Genomic DNA, 17,332 nt, shown 5'->3' with positions numbered 1-17,332 from the left:
TGGTGAACTACAGTGTAATGTTTCTTTGTGTTTTTTTGGTGTATTAGTTTTTTGTTTTTGCTAGTTGAGCTTTAAGGGTTTTGTTCCGGTGGCTGTGTGGAAATCTTTTGACAGTAGTTAGTGAAAGTTTGTTGCAGTGAATGGTACCCCTTATAAAGTAAATTTCTTCATCTATGTAATCAGTTGAGCAAAGTCATAAGGCTCTGTTTATAAGGTTTGGGGAAATATTGATTTTCCTGTTTGATGCCTTCAGTAAGCTGTTAAGTAATCTCGGATCATGTGAGCCCTATGTTCCATACTGTACATATATTTCTGTCTCTATGTAAACTACTGTACCTGACCATAACGTAATATTGTTGAAAAGTTGTACATATATAATATTTTTTTCTTTATTATCCATTCAACCAGTCTCAAAACTTTTATTTTCTAAAAACTTAGTTCCTTGTCACCAAAACTATAGTTACTGCGTTCGACAGTTATAAACATTAAAATTAGATAATTATAGCTAATTAAACCTCTCTAGAAGTAATCGATGTTTTTTTTTCAAAACATTCAGTTATTATTAAGTAGAACACTGAATAATCTAATAGAACTATTAAATTAAATTTTATGCTCAAAACCAATTAGCACAAGACTATTTAATATTTTTTCTTGTTTTCTTAATAAACTACGTCTGATTAAAACTCGAGAGATTGCGAAATAATTTTCAGCATGCCGTATATAATTTCCGAACTAATTATAGTAATTTAAAATGTATTCTTGTCTTTTGTACTTTTCCACTCTAAATTTAGCAGTTTTAATAAATTTGTTTAACAAGGTTAAGATCCTCAAACGTCTTGTTATAGTGATAATAAGATGTTAAATAAAACTGTAATGTTAATAAATTATTCAAACACAAGAGAGAGAGAGCGAAGGAGATCTCATAACATGTCAAGATAAGTCTGCTATATTCAATGCCGACATTATCTTTCTCTATATACCAATGCTCATCACAACGGTGGAACATAGAAGTGACATCAATCGCTTTAGGCCCGGCATGGCCAGGTGGTTAAGGCACTCGACTTGCAATCCGAAGGTCACGAGTTCGAATCCCCGTCACACCAAACATGCTCGCCCTTTCAGCCGTGGGGCGTTATAATGTGACGGTCAATCCCAATACTAGCTGGTAATAGAGTAGCCCAAGAGTGGGCGGTGGGTGATGACTAGCTGCCTTTCCTCTATTCGTACACTGTTAAATTAGGGACAGCTAGCGCAGATAGCCCTCGTGTAGCTTTGCGCGAAATTCAAAACAAACCAAACCAATGAAGTACTGCTATATATAATCAATATATGGCATAAATCAGATTAAGCAAGTAAACTAGTGCTATTTTCAATTTTATTTAAGTTATCAACAAATCAGATTTATAATTAAAAGTTATTTATTTTATTTTAACATTCAGTTATTTGATTCAAATTAGCTTTACTATCATTCACAGGTCTTTTTTTTGTTTCTGGATCAGGACACATAATCGAGAGGAAAGTAATGTAGTTATTCGAATAATCCACATCAACCGTATATGCGGAGCCGATTAATCCTCCGCCCAAAATCAGGGCTCATCACACCAGTTGAGATACAACAGACAGTTGTAGTCAAGACACTCTTAATTTTCACTAATCAAAAAATATTCGAAAGGTGTATAGTTTCTCGTTGCTGTTTAACCTTCGGTAAGGAATCAGATAAAATAAATTAACTGATCAAGTAATACATTAACTAATAATAATTACCTCAAGCTACTAAAGGCTCCTTCCGTTAAATAACGCTTCTATCAATAATGACGTAACACAGCATGTTTTAATTAATATTTCTATCCATTAAGTCTTGTTTCACTGATAATGTAATAAAAAAACTAGAAGTTTTTAATTGTCTGAATCTAATGATCTCTAAACTTGCGATGAAAATGTGATTTTTTCTAACTCATAAAATCATTTATCACTTATTACATATTAAACTACATTTGACTGATTGTTCTTATGTCGGTTCAGCCTCTTGTACTGTTTTTCTCAGATTAAATCTAGGTTTGTTACTTGTAACATTTAAAAATACTATTGATAAAGATTGACATAGAATGTCATGAATACTTACACAATGCTTTAGATAGATATACATATATTTATTTCTCTATGGTTTTCTTGCGCAATCGTATGGCCTATATAAAAGATATCATTTGTGAACTTGACGATGACTGAAGGAGGTCGAAACGTTGTTCGCTCCTCTACATAGTGCTTTCTCTACTCATACCAGTCGTTTTTACATATACAGTTTTCTCTACAAGTGGGTTTTCTTGTTATCACGAAAAATATATCATTGTCTTCTAGTCTGGGAGAGATAGAAACAAAATATTTTACCCTATTTTCATGCAGACATTATCCATACTTCTCCACCCCACAAAAAAGGAAGGAAAAGGAGAAATAAATTATGAAATATTTAATATTGTCAGAGAAACCTCAGTTAAATGAAATGCTGAAAAATCGATATTCCATTTGTTTTGTGCACACTGGCAAGTCAAAAAATATATCTTATCGTGTTTCATATGTGCTACATGTTTCGATTTGATTTGACTTTTGGACTAGATAATATGTTGGTTTTTACAGTAGCGTCATTTTGGCTGTTGTTGCAGTGTAATTTATTGTGTTGCTTTGTGCGTAACTTAAAATAAAGAAACAAACTACAGACATTTCTGTACATCGAAGAGTTGGGTTTACCGTTCGTCTCTCCATTAGCGTATACATTGATCCAGATATACAGCCTTTATTGAGTTTGATATCGTAAGCTAGGGTATATATATATATATATATATATATATATATATAAAACTTGGGTCACTCTATCAATGTTGTAATATGCTACTTTGACACGAAAACGTAGAACTGTTGGGCCTGCAGTAAGAGTTGATTTAATTCTATATATCATATATACGTTTTCGTAGAATGCTGCGAGTTTTATTGCTGTAATTCACCATGTGACGTCAGAAATACTGGTTGTACACAGATTGCAGAATCGGACGAGGTGTATATTATCTTTTGGATACGGACTATAAGGAACAACAAACAGAGAAACTTTATTAGCACCAGACCAGAGAGTTACTGAATCTTTTATTTTATGCGTCCTTTTGACAAGCATAGCCTAAATAAGCTCTGTGAACCTAAGTGTAGTCGAAAAATATTTTGTCAATGAAACTCTTCGTTAAGTACATTAGATGAATAAACTGTGCTTTTAAAATTTGTTCTACGTTCAGCATGGTACAATATACTTGTAAAATCTTGCTTCCTTAGTAATTGGTAATAATGTTTTTTTCAAGTCTGTGGATAATAACCTATTGTGATAACTTTTGGTTGTTTCGAACTTGGATCACGAGATTTTAATAGGTATTGAAGAGATGTTTTACTAAGCTTAATATTATTTACTAGATTGTATAGAGAGAGCGTTTAACTTTGTAACGCTTTTTAACATACGTATGTTGAGTTATCAGTAATTAGTTATATTACCTTTCACTACAGGCTTAGTAACCGATGTATTAATTTGAACATCGATGCTTATACTAAATGTATATGGATGTAAAATCTTCTCAACTAACTAATAAACCATATTAAAAACATCTTCAATAGTACAGCATTATGCTGAGGAAACATTTTCAGAAGAGAGAATATCAAAAAGTTGAAACGAAGTGAATATATCAAATGAAATTTTTGATCACTAATAAAAATAAGTTAACATTTAAGATGAAAGGAAGTTTTGTATTGTTTTTAATAATTAATGTGTATCGTGTACACTGCTTTTATAGGCATATTTTCATTGTGTTTTCATATTACTATTTTTTATTATAGAATGTGGGGATATTTTCATTAGAGAATGCAGAATAATTCCTTACAAATTCATCTAGAGATTCATAAAATATATTAACCCCATTGTACTTCACAATTGACCACTTAGAGTGTGCATATTTTATATAACACTGGTCTTAAATATTTCTAGTGCTCATTGTCTTATACCCCTGAGCCACTATGGACGTGCTGCAGACACCTTCAAAAATGAGGAAGAGCATGTCATGGGGACATTGTAAAGCAGTTCCATGTTTACACTTTTGTATGTCTTATTTTGTATTTTGTCTTAAGAAGTCTATGACTTCACCTTATGTGTTATAATCGAAATATAAGCTAAATCTTTGACTTATAACAGTATATGTGTAGGAATAATTTGTTTACCCCAATCTATTTTTTCAGCCATACAAATACCTAAAATGTGATGCTAACATAATATCAACGGTTAGGATCCAAAAGATATTGGAAGAGATTACCATAATAAAGTAAGTTCAACAAATTTAATTTTTTTATATATTTGTAGATGATAAAACTATCAGGAACATTTAATTCGGTACACGATCTAATAAAATCAGAGTAAATAAACAAATAACCAGAAGGACGAAGGAAGTCCTCATCATGATTCCTAGATACGCTCTTAAATAAGGATACCAGTTTGTTAAATAAATCTTCCTAAATATAGTAATGAAACAAATATGTATTGGATAAAATAAAATGAATTATTGTTTTGAAATATGATTTATCTACTAGTATGTGTGTGCTTTTTCTTATAGCAAAGCCACATTAGTTTATCTGCTCGGCCCACCGAGGGGAATCGAAGCCCTGATTTTGGCATTGTAAATCCGTAGACTTACCGCCGTACTAGCGGGGGGGGGGGAATCTAGTAGTGTAAACTACATTATGTATACCTTGGCATGGTCAAGCGTGTTAAGGCGTTCGACCTCGTAATCTGAGGGTCGCAGGTTCGCATCCCCGTCGCATCAAACATGCTCGCCCTTTCAGCCATGGGGAAGTTATAATGTGACGGTCAATCTCACTATTCGTTGGTAAAAGAGTAGCCCAAGGGTTGGCGGTGGGTGGTGATGACTAGCTGCCTTCCCTCTAGTCTTACACTGCTAAATTAGGGACGGCTAGCACAGATAACCCTCGAGTAGCTTTGTGCGAAATTCAAAACAAAACAAACAAACAAACAATTTACACAGATTAGTATTACATATAAATATACACCACATAATGACTTCAGAGTATATAAGTCAGACAACCTATGCGTAAGTAGATCTATTCACAATGATAAAAATTTAGATATATTTTTCAAGTAAATAAAATCTGATATTCAACATGATGTATACACTATCATGCATAATACAAAACAAAACACCAAAAACAACAATTTCTAACGTTTATATGTGTAGACAATGTCTCATAGGTTCAGAGCTTGCTGCTAAACACATTGCATTTTTCCACCACTATAGAATGAAAGGAAAGGAACACTCCACAAATATATCTGTTTGATTCTGTGAGGTTTACACAAAGCATGTTCGTTCAAAGTCTCATTTAGGTTGGTCGAAATCTAGAGAGACGGCTGGCCAAAGAAAACCTAATTTTGCGATTTTTGTAAAACTTTGACTATGTAAGATCAAACTAAACCGTTAAAATCGAAAAATTACTAATTTTAATTTGCACCACAAGAAATATCAAAACCCAAAACTAACAAAATCTACGAATATATATTTTTTCACAGACTGATAACACTTTGTTAGCAACTGGAGTTTGATCAATAAATGGAGCCCAAAAATCCATTCTAAGCGTAATCATACACTTTAAATACACTAAACTGTCGAATTCTCTCTACGGATACAGTGTATTGCCCCAGGGACTAATATATAGCCAGACATCTAATGAGAAGAGAGTAGAAACACTTATAGCAATAGTATTCATTCCACTCTCCACAAAATGGCCACCAACATTATATTCGTACACTCAGGTGCACCAACAAGAATTGTTGAGCACTAGGGTGACTTGTACAGAACTTTCATTCACTAATTTCAACTTAAGTGTTATCTCTACCTAACATGAGGAACATAATATTAGAATAATCACTATACAACTAACACTGAGATAATTTGTTACCATTAGATCCCAGATCCACTGATAAGGAATGACCATTTTGTGCTACTAGGATTTGCGTAAATCAGCTTATATAGAAAATGTGGAGATTGTATCGAGGAGTGAAACAGGAAAGACTGCCGTTATCTATTTAAAGTCATCTTTCTTCATAGTCATGGATGGTTTCTAAATCGCAGATAGCAAGAAAGTTGGTTAAAATTCATCGTCTCCTGAGACATAAATTCTACATAAGGCAACACAGAAGTGAATTTGGAAGCCATAAAAGAAGCTCATTTCTGGGTTGCTGTAAGAAATGAACCACAAATAGATAGTATCACCATCATAATACTTTTGGCAGGCTCGTAAGCAGCACTGCATGTAGTCCAAAATGCCTGGTCTCCATAAAGATTACCGAAAGTAAAAGCAAGTCTGTGGTAAGACCTTTCCCGAAGATATGTGCAATATCGTGTAAAATTAAACGAGAAATATGACAAGGTTATAAGAGTATCCTCTACATGATATCCGGCACATCTACATGGCAAGATATTAATCTCCTCTGCACTAATAAGGCAAAAATATCAATCATGAAATGTCTTTATCGACCTTCAGAGGAAACGAACCTGCTGGAAGATGAAATACAGTACGGTGTATCTTGAAAATAAAAGATAAGGAATAAAAGGGATTCATGGATAAAATTAACATTTTCATCTGATACGAAAGATCAGCCACAAAATACTAAACCAAAAATTAAATAGTATTTGATACACTAAGCGCAGATTTGTTAAGGAATATCATGGTACAACGCAACGTAATCGAACTGATAACATGTATTATTGAGCTGCATCAGATTAGAATACAAGTATATATTTAAGAATTGTATTTGATTTGTTAGCTACACTTGAAGAAATAACTGGAATGATATTTCTTAACATTTAAAAACAAAAACATATGATACATTTTGATATTTAACTTCGTAAAATAATGGTTACTGTGTAGGTACAGAGTAGCCTGGCATGGACAGGTGGCTAAGGTGCTTGACTGGTAATCTGAGGTTTGCGGATTAGAATCCCCGTGTACGAAACTTGCTCGCCCTTTCAGCCATGGGGGCGTTATAACGTGACGATCAATCCCATTACTCGTTGACAAAAGAGTAGCTCAAATGTTGGCGGTGGGTAGTGATGACTAGCTGCCTTTTCTCTAGTCTTACACTGCTAAATTAGGGACGGCTAGCACAGATAGCCCTTGTGCAGATTTGTGAGAAATTCAAAAACAAACAGAGCTTGATTACACATCAACTCCAACCAGTTATTACCTCAATCCCAGACAACGCAAGAAAGTTTATTGGGTTGTTAACACTTAATTACACCTTTTGTGACGGTCTTTTATAAATCTTGATCATAGTGGGTGCTCATGACTACGTAATACATTATCTTCATTACACTACTCTCGTCACATGTAGCAATTACTATATTATTTTTAACTTCCTAAGTATTACCCTCATTTTAGCATACCTTTGGAACACAAAGAGACTAGAACTCTTCAATATATGTCTTTTACAGTCACTTACGTTGAGGTGCAATCGTTTTCCATAAGTACATGTTTTCACCGAAATCTGATGTATAGAATGGATTCTCCAAATAACTTTTAGAAAATCTTATGAAACATATGTTTTCCGTTAATCGTACAAGCCAATATCTTATTTCGCTCACTACTCTCAGTTAGGTATTCTCCCAAGTCGAACAGCGGTGTGTCTGCAGACTCAGACTGGTAGAAATTGGGTATTGGTACCCGTGGTGGGCAGAGCACAGATGGCCCATTGTGTAGCTTTGTGCTCAATTCCAAATAATCAACCAATCAATCAGTTAGGTTATATTTTCTACGTTGAGACGTATTCTATTTTTTACAATAGAAACTAGGTTGATCACAATAACTCGCAGACTTCGCTTTGTTAGCTATACAAATTAAAGTGTGCTTAAGAAATACAAAATAAAGTTAAATACTACGTCGATATTTTGGAACTGAATAAGAGCATAAAAAGAATGAAAACAAATTAGCAAAGATCTGATGTCAATATCGATAACTGTGAAATACATGTTTCAAAATGATACAACTTGTTTTTCGATAATAAAATAGTCCTAAGCCAACACTTTTCAGCTTTGCTACAAAATCAATGGCAAGTATATAAAAACAAGCATACTGAGAATTAATTCAAAAATTTGCTTATAAAATGAGACGGCGTTTAAATGTGTTTATACTGCATTGAAAGGTAGAAGTTGTTTCGATAGACTGAACACATTGAATATTTATTGGTCAAATTATACCGTCAAAATAAATGAAAAAAAAAGAGAATCCATTATGCTTCAAGCTGTTTTTCAAACCAACTCTTTAAACCTTCTTTGAAGGAAATAGTTCCAGTACAGAATACACATAAGTATAGAATTACGTTTAAGGTTCTCTGCTAAATATGAAAACATTAAATACATTTTACTTGACGTTATCTTAAAATTATGAAATGTAAATTAACGAGAATCTATATAGCGAGAAAATTATTGTTGTTTAGAATTAAGCACAAAGCTACACAACGGGCACTCTGCCCACCACGGGTATCGAAACCCGCAGACATACCGCTGAGCTACTGGAGGGCTAGCGAGAAAAAGCTAGTTTTAATATATACGAAAAGCATTTTTAGTGTTATTTATATTTCGAAACCAAGTTAAAATTAACCAGACATTTAGAGTAGTGTTTTTACCTAAAGAATAAGGTTTAACAAATGATAACAGTTTTTTAAGTAGAAAAATAAAATATTCGGGATGACAATAAGAAATGAACACGACATTAACTGACAAATTATTTTGGAATGAAGTTATTTTATTAGCCTAACACAGGTACGTACATTTTATATTTCAATTCTTAAATATTTTCTGAACAGATTGATTTAATTTTCAGAAGGTACCGACACTGCCCTTCACCTCTCTCTCTACGTGAATTATTCTAGTAAAACCTACTGTATACATTTTCTAGTAATAATTACATTGATTTTAGCAACTGAGAATAATTATAATTAAAGGAGAACTTAGAAGATAGTATACCTCGGCGAAACGGCGGGATTTTTTTTGTATTTTCGTGATATTTCTAAGACCTTGATCCTCCAAGAATTATCATTTCTAAGTTAGGCCATAGTCCAAATGTATATATTCTAGTTTTCATACAAATGCATTCAGTTGTCTTCGAGAAACCTTGCTGACAAATATACAAACAATCATGCACACACAGGAGTGAAAACATAACCTCAGTCCACCTTCGTTGGTGGAGGTAAGATACATACATGTATATTTACTTCAACCGTCCATAACCTGTTGACTTACGTTCTATATAACTAAGTTTAAAGATTTTTCTCTTGAAATACAAACACTGATTTTGCTATCAATAAATATTGGATAAATACAAATATACTGAATCCATTTTTATACAAATTTATTTTTCTGTATTTATGTAATACATATAAAGAAATTCAGAGATAGTTTCTTACATATCACAATTGTTTTCTTTGATGTAGATATTACAGGATCTGAAAACTATGTCAAATGTTTAAGAAGTGTCTCAAAACAAGTTAAAAATTAAACACGTTTATATACCACATTTGTTTTCTTTGTTTTTAATATTACAGGATCTGAAAACTGTGTCAAATGTTTGAAAAGTGTCTCAAAACAAGTTAAAATTAAACACGTTTACCAAAATGTTTGTATGATATAAAAATAGTTGAAACAATCTCCATTAAATGGTAATATTCATTGTGATATAACAGATAAGCAGTTGGACACCAAATTAATTTACGTTCAATTTTCTTTATACATTATTGTCCAATGACATTATACTTTCATGTTTAGTAACTGTAGTTATAGTTTTTACTTTAAAATACACAAAGTGCTTTATTGCCCTTAACCTGTTTACTGCCAAGCATTTAAGCTGCTACGGCAACTCCGAACCAAGTTCAAAATACAACTCTAAGCATTTTTGTAACCTTTTTCGTCACGCCATTTCGGATCGAAAGTGAAACAATATGTAAGTAGGTCAAATGCATGTATGGTGCTGACATCTAGCGTTGAAGTTAGGTATTATTAAGAACGAATTAACTCGTCCGTGGCACTGTGTTACCGGTCGGCTTGGACGAGTTATCTCGTCTACAGCACTGAACAGGTTAATTCAAAAATATCTTCTCATTATTACTTAACTGATGTGGTTAATCTCATTGGAAAGTTATTTGAAAAGTGGTCGCAGATGGAAATGCAAAAGTTGATGTATCAGGAATTCTGTGGTAAACAGCATACGATAAGAAAATAATGCTGTGTTTAAAAATGATGAATCAGGTTTCTGCCATGTACTTCCATAATTTCTGATGACTAAACGAGCTATCTGTGTGTATAAAAACAACTGTGTCTACTTGACACACTGCAGGTAATAGTCACTTTTCTCCTAATTAAGACCCTTTTTCTCAGAATATCTTCTCCATATCTATTGAAATCACTATCGCTTATTGACTTTCTAGGTACAATAAATTCGCTGTTCCTAATTTAAACTCAAACTGAGACTCATTTTTCACAACGTTGAAAGGTTATGCTAACGAAAGGAAAATCTCCTACTCATAAAGGTTTTGTAATGTAGGTATGCATATCTCCTAGTGCCATTAACAAGATAATAAACAAGAATTTGAAGTTGAAAAAGTTTCTAAGCCTCCAGCCATACATTTAAGTGAACGGCTATTTTCATCAGAACGAGAAAGTGTAATCATAGCAACCCGGTTCGAGTGAATGCTTATCAAGACTCCAATACAACTTTAAATGGATTTTGTTGCTTGGTTTGCTTGCACTGGTCATAAAAGCCAACGTCAATGTACACTGGAGGTTGCAAAACGTTTGGCAAAATGTTGGTTGAAGACTGACCTCTACAGCTTTCACAGTAGCTGATACAATAAAAGTTTCGTCTGAAGGGTTATCAGAGTGAACACGATCGAAGTTGAAAGTATTCCTGAGAAATCGCATGACCTAAAGCATTTTTATTAGAAAACACGACTTATGTTTTACATTTCTGTCACAAGTAAAACTGTTAATAAACGTATGTTTCTCAGTTAAGAATTAAACATATATAATATAATGTGTTATATATGTTCTCTATTAACAAGGTACCTATTCATATTAGGCTTTTTGAAAAGTAAGTATTACACTCAGTGATGACGAGAAAACCCACTTGTAGAGAAAAATATACATGTAAAAACGGCTGGTTATGGGTGGAGAAAGCACTATGTAGAAATGTGAACAACGTTTCGAAACGTTGTTCACATTTCTACATAGTGCTTTCTCCACCCATAACCAGCCGTTTTTACATAAGTATTACACTGTATTTATTTCAAATAAATATGCATGTTTTCTTTATCATAAGCACGTTTATCTGTCACCATGTATTACTAACACAGGTGGACATATGTTAACACTCTTATTATAAATTTACTGTTACTGATTTGTTTTCTTACTTAAAACCATTTATTATTAATCGTTCTGATACAATAGGTACGTATAATAAACATGCCTTTATCATTTATACTATATATGGTTAACAGTTCTCATCAATTTGCCAACATGTACTTGTGTTTGTTTGTTTTTGAATTTCGCACAAAGCTACTCGAGGGCTATCTGCGCTAACCGTCCCTAATTTAGCAGTGTAAAACTAGAGGGAAGGTAGATAGTCATCACCACCCACCGCCAACTCTTGGGCTACTTTTTTACCAACGAATAGTGGGATTGATCGTCACATTATAACGCCCCCAAGGCTGAAAGGGCGAGCATGTTTGGCGCGACCGAGATGCAAACCCACGACCCTCAGATTACGAGTCGCACGCCTTAACACGCTTGGCCCCATGTATTTGTGACAAATATGTTTTACTAACAGTTCTGAATAATTTGCGAACAAGTATGTATGATAAACCTGTTTAAGGGAGAGTAGAAATGTTGTTATCATTGTGGAGGGAAAAATAAAAAATGAAAAATAGCGACAAAAGAAGACAATTGTGTTTTATTCTTTTTTATCACAATATCAAAATCTTTGTCAAAGATAGAGATTATAGTATAACATAATGTTTAGAAAAACGAAAAACCTATTTATCCTTCTCGGCTGTCTCATCCTTTAAGCCAAATGAAAACAATTAACTAAAGAATTTTAAATAAATGTCAAAACTAGCCCTTATAATCCATATGTCTAACAAGCTTTATTTTAAATTCACTCAAATATACTGTTTTCATAACATCCGACGGCAACCCTTTCCATAAGCCAACTACCCTATATAAAAATATAACATTTCTTAACTGAAGATAGCTTCTTCCTTGCCGAAATCTATATTTGTGTCCCTAGTTCTATAATTCTCGTTGTTAATTACGAAAAATGTTGACGCATCGATATTATTAATTCCTTTTATAATTTTAAACAATTCAATCAGATCTATCTCTTCATTTTTCAAGAGAAAACAATTTTAAGGATCTTAATCTCTCCTCACATGACAATTCCTCCATTCCGAGAGGCATTTTAGAAACCCTACTTTGAACCCTTTCCAGAGATAAGGAGCCCAAGACTGAAGACCATACTCTAAGCGTGGACCAACCAGTGAAGTTATAAGTTAGTTAGTCTGTATTTAGACAATACTTCTATAGATACAACTTAAAATCCTATTTGCTCTACCACTAGCAACAGCACACTGCTTGGATTACTGATGATGAGCATTACACCAAAATCTTTTTTCTCATGACACTGTTAATATTATTCCAATCCAAATTATACTAATAATTTAAGTTATGATAGTCCACATGCAATATCTTGTGTCAAACATAACTAAAATCTAACGGCCATTCATTTTTACCAACTTACTAAATGATCTAAATCCTTTTTCTGAAGGAGCAGCATTCTATTCACAGCCAGTAACACCCAACACCTTGGTATCATCAGTAAAGGCCCAGCATGATCAGGTAGTTAAGGCGATACGAGAGTTGCGGATGCGAATCCAAGTCACAACAAACATGCTCGCCCTTCAGCCATGGTGGCCTTATAACGTGAAGGTCAGTCCCACTAATCGTTAGTAAAAGTATAGCTTCTTTCCCTCTAGACTTACAATGCTAAATTAGGGACGGCTAGCGCAGATAGCCTGTGTGAAGCTTTTCGCTAAGTTCAAAACAAAACAAAAACCATCAACAAATTTAAGTAATTTATTCATCATTCCTTCTCGTATGTCATTGATGTAAATCAAAAAGAGCAGTAGTCCTAAGACTGAGCTTGAGGTACACCACTTGCAACATTAATACAGTTTAACTGAACTCTATTTATAACAATCTTCTACTTTCTTCCATCATGTCCCTCTTCAAACCAAGTTAACTTATCTTTCACATTTATTGAGATAAGTTTATTTACAAGCCTTTTACGTGGTATTTTGTCAAAAGCTTTCTGAAAACCCAGATACATCAAATATAAACCTTTTCCCTCATCTGCATATGCAGTAATGTTTTCGAAACATCCCAAAAGCTTTGTAAACTTTGTTACATGACTTTGCAAAGTAACTTTTATTATACTTTTAAAAACGTTTTCCACAACTGATGTAAGACTAATTAGGCCTATAATTACTGAGACAACTTCTATTGCCTTCTTTAAAGATAAGAGTGACATCAGCTAATTTCCATTCCGTTGGTATTTATCCACTATTCAAAAACTGACAAAAATTGTGTCAAGTGACCCAAATATTCAATCCTTGACCTCCTTTAAAACCACCTGGGAAATATTAGCTGACCCAGAATCCTTTTCATTATTTAGACATTTCAATTTGATTTGAACAAGCTCAGAATTTATACAGCTTTGTTTTAATCTATAAATTGCTCAAAATAAGAAATACTGCTTATGTCTTCATCAATAAAAACTAAAGGAAAGTTACAATTAAATAACGAAGCAATTTCGTAGCCATCAGATACAGGCCATCATGTATCATCCCTCAATGGTCGTATCCCCATACTAATATTTTGTTTACCCCTAACGAAATTAAAAGATCCTTACTGTTAATGTTTATGGTTTCTACCTATTTTCTTTTTTATACATCTTTCTGTATGTCACAATTTTCTGTCTGGCCAACTTTCTTGGTCTTCTGTAAGCTTCGTAAATGCGTGGTACCTTTCTTTAATTTTATTTCTTATACCATTTGTGAGCCAACCTGTGCTTTTTACTCGCAGCTGCCAAGTGGGTTTTACTTCTTTCTTATAGAAAGAAATATATTTGTTTTGAATATCAAAAAATATTTAAAATATTTCACATTTGCTCAATGTTTCTAAATAACTCAGCTACCAAATTCACAACTGCTCATTTTTGTTGCAATCTTTCAATATTGGCTTTTTATAAATTTGAAATCAAAATATTATTATTACTGATTTCCATATGCAGCAAATCACCAAACGTAATACACCAATGATCAACTGTACCTAGATGTTTCCCATTTCCACTATTTAAACCATTTTCGTATTAGAAGTTAACAATAGCTCCAATATAGCGTTATTCCTAGTAGGTTCCTTGACCAATTGGTGAAGACTTTTATCTTCAATAGTTTCAAGCAATCTTTCTCCCTCGTGGTTTGGCTTTAACATTTCTCAGACAATATGTTTGAAATTAAAATAATCAATAATTATGACTTCATTAACAGCTGAATTTTTAATCTCACTGTAAAATTTCTCACTAATTTTATCAGTTTCATCTACTCATTTGTAACAAATTCCTACTAAGAGCTTTTTCCTTTGATATCCATTAACAGAAAGTATCCAATCTTCTTACTAATATCCTTAATATTCAGCAAGACGTAACTCACACTTTAGATATAAAGCCACTTCTCTCCCTCTCTTTACCACTTTGTCCCTATCAAATAACCTATAACCCTGTATTTCAAAGACATTTCTGTCAATAAAATCATCTATATTTAACCATGCTATTGTATCACAATCTTCTATTCCAACTAAAGTCATTTATTTTATTTCTTATATTTCTGGCATTGCAATAGTAATTAAGCCTATTATTATAACTACTTTTATATTGGTTTCCTATGCTAACATTTTCTCTACATCTCAGTTTTGTTTTATTTAGTTTATCTTTACCTTTACCACTATCTATACATTGTAGAAAACCTCCATTACAGCTGAGAAAAGAGCCATTGTAAACATGCCAGACCCTTTCCTACATAAGTGCAAATTATCCCTTCCAAAAAAGATCCCACTGAACTGTCCACACAAGTCCAACCAGTTAACCTGCTTATCCTTACATATTAATTTTAGCCTAGCGTTTCTTTGTTTGTTTGGAATTTCGCGCAAAGCTACTCGAGGGCTATCTGCACTAGCCGTCCCTAATTTAGCAGTGTAAGACTAGAGGGAAGGCAGCTGGTCATCACCAGCCACCGCCAACTCTTGGGCTATTCTTTTATCAACGAATAATGCCATTGATCGTCACATTATAACGCCCCCATGGCTGAAAGGGCGAGCATGTTTGGTGCGAGCAGGATTTGAACCCACGACCCTCGGACTAAAAGTCGAACGTCCTTAACCCACTTGACCATGCCGGGCCATTAGCCTAGCATTTAGACCTAAGGACCTATTAAATATTTGGTCTCCACATTTAAATCTAGGCAGTATCCCTAACACGATTACTTCATATCATTTATCTGTAAATCATTTTATCAACTCTTTGTACTTATTGATTAGTTCCTCTGACTTACTCTTTTCTATATCGTTAGCTCCTACGTCCACAACAAAAGTTAAATCGTTTCCAACCCCTTCATTATATATTTTGCTCTGTCAGTTATATCTTCAACCTGTGACGTAAGGTAGAATAATAAAACTCTTTTCTCCCTATTTACCCCACATACAATTCTATCCGCATGTCATAACAAGGAATCACCTATAACATCTTTACGTTCATAATCCATATTATTCTCTATTCTTTTTGTTTTCCATCCCTCCTATAGTTCGTCTTCTACATATGCCAAACGCAGAAATCTGTTGCTCAATAGAATAGGGTTTTTAGAATTGTGTTCACTACTCTTAATCTTAGTATTACCTTTCCTAACATTCTGAATGACATTGTTAATTGTAGCTGATGCCTGCCTTGTATATAAAAGCTTAAGCTCTTTCTGAAGTTCTGCTGTCATTTCCTGAAGTTTATATTTCTCTTTATCTATTTCATCATCTTTAGATAGAATAGTTTCCAACTTTTCCTCCAATCTGTGAACTTTTCATATAAATTAAACATCCTCACTGCTAACCTCCATAAAAGTGCATAGCAATCCACAGTTTCTAAATAAAACCCATTCATTGCATCTGTCACACCTAAAAAACTGGGTAAGCTTATCTCTCAAACTACTATTAATCATTATATTATGTGTAAAACTAAAATAAACGCTTCATATCGTGATTACATATATGTAGCCTGTTGTTAGCATTGAAAGCCTACGTTTTTAATTTGTCTTACAATCCCACTACAAGTTGAATTATAACTAAGCCTAAATAACCATTACGCATACTTAGCCTAATTATACTACATTATACATTATACTACACGTTACACTATTAAAATCTAAATTAAAGGCTTACACTTAATATTTTAGTCCCGTCTTACTGTATATAGCTATTTTTTGCTGTTAAATTCTAATTTTTAAAGAAGTAACATTAAAAATCCACATATTATAATAACTTAGCTTTCTAATGTCTTCTCTTTTCAAATAGCGTTCTCTATCTATACATCCGTACTACGAAGAATAAGGTGGTTAGTTTATTGTATTAAATATGCTCAAATAGTGTTTTGATTAATACAAATTTAAGGTTCGCATTCTGTGCTTGGTGTGCGATGGCTTATTCGATTTCCATGTTGTTGTGTGTTTTTTTTTTAGTCTCTTTATTTTTATATTTTTATATCTATTTTGTGACCGTGGTTTGAAAAATTGTTTGGAGACTCGTAATTTCGTTTTAGTCAGCGTGTCTCATGAAATAGGGTTATTGTATGGTAAATATGCAAGTTCAAACTGTTTAGCTAATAAAAAAGTTAGTTAAAATATGACTAATGAACAACTTTGTAAAGGTAATTTTCAGGTGCCTCTATAAACTATGATACCTATAAATTATTTTACAGATACCTTATATTTATTTAACAGAAGCCGTTTAAACAAAAATTTTACTCACAACAGTTTTTTGTCAGATCGAATACGTTTTATGAAAGTATATCTTATTTTTAATACTGGATTCATAAATTCAGGATTTTTTTTGACAGATATAACCTTCTACGCTTTATTTTGGATGCACATCGAATTGCA

This window comes from Tachypleus tridentatus, chromosome 8 (genome assembly GCF_004210375.1).
Source record: "Tachypleus tridentatus isolate NWPU-2018 chromosome 8, ASM421037v1, whole genome shotgun sequence".
NCBI classification, from domain to species: Eukaryota; Metazoa; Arthropoda; class Merostomata; order Xiphosura; family Limulidae; genus Tachypleus; species Tachypleus tridentatus.
The sequence above is the reverse complement of the archived record's forward strand: the minus strand, read 5'-3'. Positions refer to the sequence as shown.